This window comes from Corvus moneduloides, chromosome 5 (assembly GCF_009650955.1).
Source record: "Corvus moneduloides isolate bCorMon1 chromosome 5, bCorMon1.pri, whole genome shotgun sequence".
NCBI classification, from domain to species: Eukaryota; Metazoa; Chordata; class Aves; order Passeriformes; family Corvidae; genus Corvus; species Corvus moneduloides.
The window spans coordinates 1,767,240-1,773,647 of NC_045480.1; positions in this window are offsets into that span (position 1 = coordinate 1,767,240).

The window sequence follows — 6,408 nt, forward strand, 5'->3', positions numbered from 1 at the left end:
CCGCCCCTCCCGCCGCGGACACGCCCCCTCCTCCTATTGGTCAGCCGCGCCACGAGGCCACGCCCCTCCGCGCGCTGATTGGGCGGCGGGGAGAGACAGCGCGCTGCTATTGCACCGCTCAGCTGTCAATCGTGTGGGTAATCCCACCCAGCGAGCGGCGCTCCGGATTGGCTGGCCGCGGCCGCGCTGATTGGCTGAGAGCACGCGTCCCCCACGTGGGGCAGACGGGCAGCGCGTGGGGGCGGGGCCGCGGCGGGGTGGGCGTGGCCACGCGCGATGTAAATAACCCCGAACGCCCCGGCCCCGCGGCCGGGGGGGATGATTGACAGGTGCTGCACCCAATGGGAAGAGGCGATACAAGCCGCCCGCCCCGCCACGCGGGCGCTTTGGTAGAGCGACGCCGATTGGCGGATTCATGTAAACACACGGAGGGGGCGGGGGCGGTCACGTGGCCGGCGCGTGGCTTGGGGGGGGGGGGGGGCCAACCTGAATTTTGGGGGGTTTGGGGGGGGGGGGCACCGAGCTCTGACCCCCGTGTTGGGGTCACCGGGGGGCTGGGGGGGGACACCGGGATCTGCACCCCCAGAACGGGCGGAGCGCCGGGGGGGAGCCGGCTCTGCACCCCCAGAACGGGCGGAGCGCCGGCTCCCAGTTCGGCACCCCCATACTGGGAACAACTGGGTGGGGGGCTCAGCCCTGCACCCCCAACTTTGGGGGCACCGCTGGAGGGGTTTGCCCAGCCCTGGGGACAGGAACGGGGCAGGGGGGGACCCGGCTGTGCTCCCGCAGTTTTGGGGGCACGCGGTGTGCGGGCGGCCGGTCCCGCACCCCGGAACCGGCACAGCCCCGGAGGCGGGGGGGGCTCGGTGCTGCGCCCCCGGTTTTGGGGACACCAGGAGGGCTCCTATCGCCGCAGCCCCGTGCCCGGGGCTCCCCCCGGCTGCCCCAGCGCCGCCCCCACGGTGACGATCCCGGTGCCGGTGCCGGTGCCCTGGCAGCCCCGAGCGGGGCCGGACCGGGCGCACCCGCGATGCCGGCGGGCGGAGGTGGCGGCTCCGCGCCCCCCCGAAATCGGGGTCCCCGCACCACCCTGACCCCCGGCCCGCCGCCCCTGGACCCCCTGGGACGGTGAGTGCCGGGGTCCCCCCGCACGCCGCGGTTTTGGGGCGGGTTGAGCCTTTCCCAGCCCCGCGTGCCCCATCCCGATCCCGAATTCTGGAACCCCGGCGGGAGAGACGCGGCTCCGCAGCCCCCGGAATTGGGGTGGGGGGTCCCGCCTGCACCGTGGGAAGGGGGGGGGGGAACCCCACGGCAGAAAAGGGGGAGCCCACATCACCCCCCAGCCCTCGGCGTGACCCCAAAGCCATTCCCCGCTCCGCGCTGGGATTTTTGGGGTGGGGGGCGCAGCTTTTGGGGTCCCTGGAGGCTCCATGGGCAGTTTGGGGGTCAGGGACCCCCGAACCTTCGGGTTCCTCCCTCCACCCCCGCCCAAATGTGGGGTCCTGCAGTGCCCAGCCCCCCCCCCCCCCCCCCCCCCCCAGTTTGGACCCCCGGGGGTCCGCGGTGTCCAGCGTGTCCATCTGGACACGTCCCAGCGTTCCCGAGGGATTGGGATTGAGGGGGGATTGGATGGGGGGCAGAGACCCCAACTTTGTCCCCCAGCCCAGCACCTGGAGGGTGACACGAGGGCCACCACGGTCCCCAAGGGCCACCGCTGTCCCGAAGGGCCGGAGCGAGGAGCTATTTCCATGCCCGTGCCCTCATCCATGGGGCAGCTGCTCCTCGCCAGGCGCTAATTCCCGGCCAGTCCCAAAAACAAGGAGCTGGACAGCGGGGGGACAAAGGTGACAAAGTGTCCCCGACAGCCGGCTGGGGGCTGTAAGACGAGCACGAGGTGACAATCCCCGTTCCAGGGTCACCCACCGAGGCTACCTCGGGGACAAGTGACCTCCCCCCGGGGTGGCTGCTGGCTCCTTGTATGGCCGGGGACAGCACCGGACGGGACAAAAATAGCCCGTGGGAAAGGCTGGGGGGACAAGGGGATGGCGCGGCGGGATTTGGGGTGCGGGAGGTGCCGGGGGCAGCCCGGGGGGGCTGCGGTGGCCCTGGGGAGGTGGCGGGGATGTCCCCAAGGTGTGCGGGGTTCGTTCTTGCTGGCAGATGTTGTGTGTGGGGTTTGGGGTGGGAGCGGCGCTGGAGGGGCCCCGCGGCGGGGGTCAGGGATGGGCACCGAATCCAGCCGGGATCTGGGGGTGGGATGGGACCGGAACGGCCCCGCAAGGGCAGCCAAGGCCACCGGGACAGGCCGGGAATGTCACCAGCACGCGGCCACACAGCCGGCGATGACAGCGAGCGGCAAACACGGGCTGGCCCCGCACCAGCCGCGGGCACGGGGACACGGGGCGGGCTGTCCCTGCTCTGTCCCCAACACCGACACAGCTCCGGCTGTCCCCGTTCTGTCCCCTCGGTGTCCCCGCTCTCTGTCCCCGCTCTGTCCCCTCTCTGTCCCCTCTCTCTGTCCCTGCTCTCTGTCCCCTCTCTCCGTCCTCTCTGTCCCCTCTGTGTCCCCTCTCTCTGTCCCCTCTGTGTCCCCGCCCTGTCCCCTCTCTCTGTCTCTGCTCTGTTCCCGCTCTGTCCCCTCTCTCTGTCCCCTCTGTCCCCTCTGTGTCCCCTCTCTCTGTCCCCTCTCTCTGTCCCCTCTCTCTGTCCCCTCTCTGTCCCCTCTCTGTGTCCCCTCTCGCTGTCCCCTCTCTGTCCCCTCTCTCTGTCCCCTCTGTGTCCCCTCTGTGTCCCCTCTCTCTCTGTCCCCACTCTGTCCCCTCTCTCTGTCCCCGCTCTGTCCCCTCTGTGTCCCCTCTGTGTCCCCTCTCGCTGTCCCCTCTCTGTCCCCTCTCTCTGTCCCCGCTCTGTCCCCTCTCTCTGTCCCCGCTCTGTCCCCTCTGTGTCCCCTCTCTCTGTCCCCTCTCTGTCCCCTCTGTGTCCCCTCTCTCTGTCCCCTCTCTGTCCCCTCTCTGTCCCCTCTGTGTCCCCTCTCTGTGTCCCCACTCTGTCCCCTCTCTCTGTCCCCTCTCTCTGTCCCCTCTCTCTGTCTCCTCTCTGTCCCCTCTGTGTCCCCTCTCTCTGTCCCCTCTGTGTCCCCTCTCTCTGTCCCCTCTGTGTCCCCTCTCTCTGTCCCCTCTGTGTCCCCTCTCGCTGTCCCCTCTCTGTCCCCTCTGTGTCCCCTCTCGCTGTCTCCTCTCTGTCCCCGCCCTGTCCCCTCTCTGTGTCCCCTCTCGCTGTCCCCTCTCTCTGTCCCCTCTCTGTCCCCTCTCTCTGTCCCCTCTGTGTCCCCTCTCTGTCCCCTCTGTGTCCCCTCTCTCTGTCCCCTCTCTCTGTCCCCTCTGTGTCCCCTCTCTGTCCCCGCTCTGTCCCCTCTGTGTCCCCTCTGTGTCCCCTCTCTCTGTCCCCTCTCTCTGTCCCCTCTCTCTGTCCCCAGGCGCTGTCAGGGAACGCTCCCGGGCTGTGTCCCCGCCCCGGCGCCGCTCTCACTCCGCTCGGTCCCCCCGGGGCTGGTGGCCCCGTCTGCTGGGACACCTTGGGGACATCGCTGAGAGCACAGCGACCCCCGGGGCTATCCCTGCGTCACCTCCGGCCCGGCTGACGAGTTAATGAGTTAATGAGTTAATTGGGGACAGCAGCTGCCCAGGGCCCCCCCAGAGCATCCAGCGGCACCATTATGCCAAGGCCACCACATGTCCCCAAGTGCCACCAGCCCCCCCCAGGGATGGGGACTCCGCACCTGTGCCAGGGCTGGAAAAAGCTTTTCCAGGAGGAATTTTCCCAATATCCCACCTGAACCTTCACTGCGGCCACCCGAGGCCGTTCCCTCTCATCCCACCCCTTGTCCCCTGTTCCCCCACCCCGAGTCCCACCTCTCAGAGGTCCCGATCCCACTTTTCCCCAGGGTGGAACCCCTTTCCCAGCTCCCTCAGCCGCTCCTGATCCCAAAAATCCTCTCATTCTCTGGCTGCATCCCAAGAATCTTCTCGCCAGCCCCCGAAATCCCTGTGGGATAGAGGCGGATTTAGGGGCAGGTCGGAGCTGATGTGAACCCTCAGCTTTGGGATTTGCTCACTTTTCCAGCGTTTTTTAATTTTTTTGGGGATCTTGTTTTGATCCAGAGCATCCAAGAGGGGCAAAGGAAGTTTGGGATCGCGCAACATCCCCAAAAAAAAAAGCAGGATTTTCCTCGTTCCCACCCTTTCATTTAAATATTTACAAGAATTCCTTCGATTCGTTAATTTAGGGTTAAAACGAGCAAAAAGCCAATTCCAGGAGCAGCTTTGTGGGCAGAGCCCGCAATTCCCACCTGGATCCACCTCCTGCACTGGGAATGTGGCACAGAACCAGCCAAACCCCAAGCCCAGCTGGATTTGGGGGGATTTTTCCAGCATTCCACAGGGATTTCCTGACGGGAGCCAGGTCGGGAGCTGCCTCCGGCTGCAGCTCCTGCGGAACGAGGGGATTTTTATTCCCATCTTTCAGCAGCTCCCAAATTTTACAAGAAACGAGGCCAAAATCTGGTTTTCCAGGAGGGCTCCGACCCCATTCCCGATGTTTCAGGAATACTGACGTTCCCAAACTTCTCCGTGCCTAAATGATCCCACTTTTTGTTCCCAGATCGCCTCGGGCTCACCCCAAAAGCTGCTCCAGTTTTGGGTTCACGACTGGTTTTCCTTCCCAAATCCATCGAATCGGGAAGGATCCGCAGGCTGGAATTGGGGGAACAGCCTCGAGCCATGGGATTTAGGCTGGGAAATGGAGGCAGGGATTTAGGGAATACACATTCCCACCCCGGCAGGATCCTCCCTTCCTTGCCCTGGCTGTGGTGGGAGCGAGGAATGCGTTGCCTGGGGGTTTCAGGATAGCTCCAAAAAACCAGGGAAAAGTGGGAATCTTAAAGTTTTGGGGTTTTTTTTTTCTCATTTTCCAACGAGTTTGGAGACAAAAATCCAACGAAGCATTCCCGTGGCAGCCTGGAATTTTGGGTTTTTTGGGAAAATCCAGCCCCAGTGAGTCACTTGGGATGGATTTGGCCGTGGCTGCCCGAAATTCAGCTGAGGGTGTGCCAGGCTTCCAGCAGCTCCAAAATCCGCTCAGAATTCCCAGGAAATAGTGTGGGATGGGGCAGGGCTGGTGCTGTCCCTGGCTGGATTTTTGGAATTTTAAGGGAATAACGTGGCAGCTTTAAAGGTGTTTTTGTGTCTCCTCCGAGCCTGGGATTCCAGAGGTGTTTTGTGGGACACGAGCCTGGATTTGGGGACACTGAGTCGAGGTGTTCCCAGGGAAATGAAGCCTTTGGAAGTGCCAGGTATTCCTGCTGCTGCTCCAAAGAAAATCCCACTGATTTCGGTTGGGAAGGAACTTTAAATCCCATCCCGTTCCCACCCTATTCCATGGGCAGGGTCACCTTCTGCTATCCCAGGTGGATCCGAGTCCATCCAGCCTGGCCTTGGGCATTCCCAGGGATCCAGGGGCAGCCCCAGCTGCTCTGGCAATTCCAGCCCAGCCCCTCCCCACCCTCCCAGCCAGCAATTCCTTCCCAACATCCCAGCCCAAGCTCCCCTTTCCCACTGGGAAGCCATTCCCTGCCTCCTGGCCCTCCAGGCCTTGGCCCCAGTCCCTCTGCAGCTCTCCTGGAGCCCCTTTAGGCCCTGCAAGGGGCTCGCAGCTCTCCCTGGCTCCTTCCCTTCTCCAGGGCAACATTCCCAGCTCTCCCAGCTGCCTCCAGAGCAGAATCCTGGAATGCTTTGGATTAGTAGGGACTTTGAATCCCATCCCATTCCCACCCCATCCATGGGCAGGGACACCTCCCACTATCCCAGGCTGCTCCAAACCCCAATGTCCAACCTGGCCTCGGGCACTTCCAAGGATGAGCAGCTCATCCCAAGCATCATCGTGGACAAACAAACCCCCATCTGAGTCAGCGCCTCAGACGCCTCGTGCTGGTTTTCCCTGGAATTACTGGGGCTGCCACTGTCTCTCCTTCGAGCTCAGGACACCTCGAAGAGGAACTCGGAATGAATCCGGAGGGTTCATCTGCAGGGCTGGAAGAGCATCAGGCAGGAACCACCGCACAGGAACCTTCCTGAAGCTCACGGTGCTGCTGAGGGGGAGCTGCAAAACAGCTCCCGGTCCCTCACGATTCCAGGGACAAGCCTGGTATCAGCTGCAAGGCAGGAAGCGCTGTGCAACCCGCAACACCCTCAGGCAGGGGAAAGACGAGACCACCACAAGCAAGGTCAATGCCTGCGAACACAACAAGCCGGAAGAATCACAGAAACAGCCACAAAAAGGCTAAAAGCAGCAACAAAAAAACCAACGCGCACGCTCCGCTCGCCACCACCGCTCTGAGGCGGCGCGCGCCGG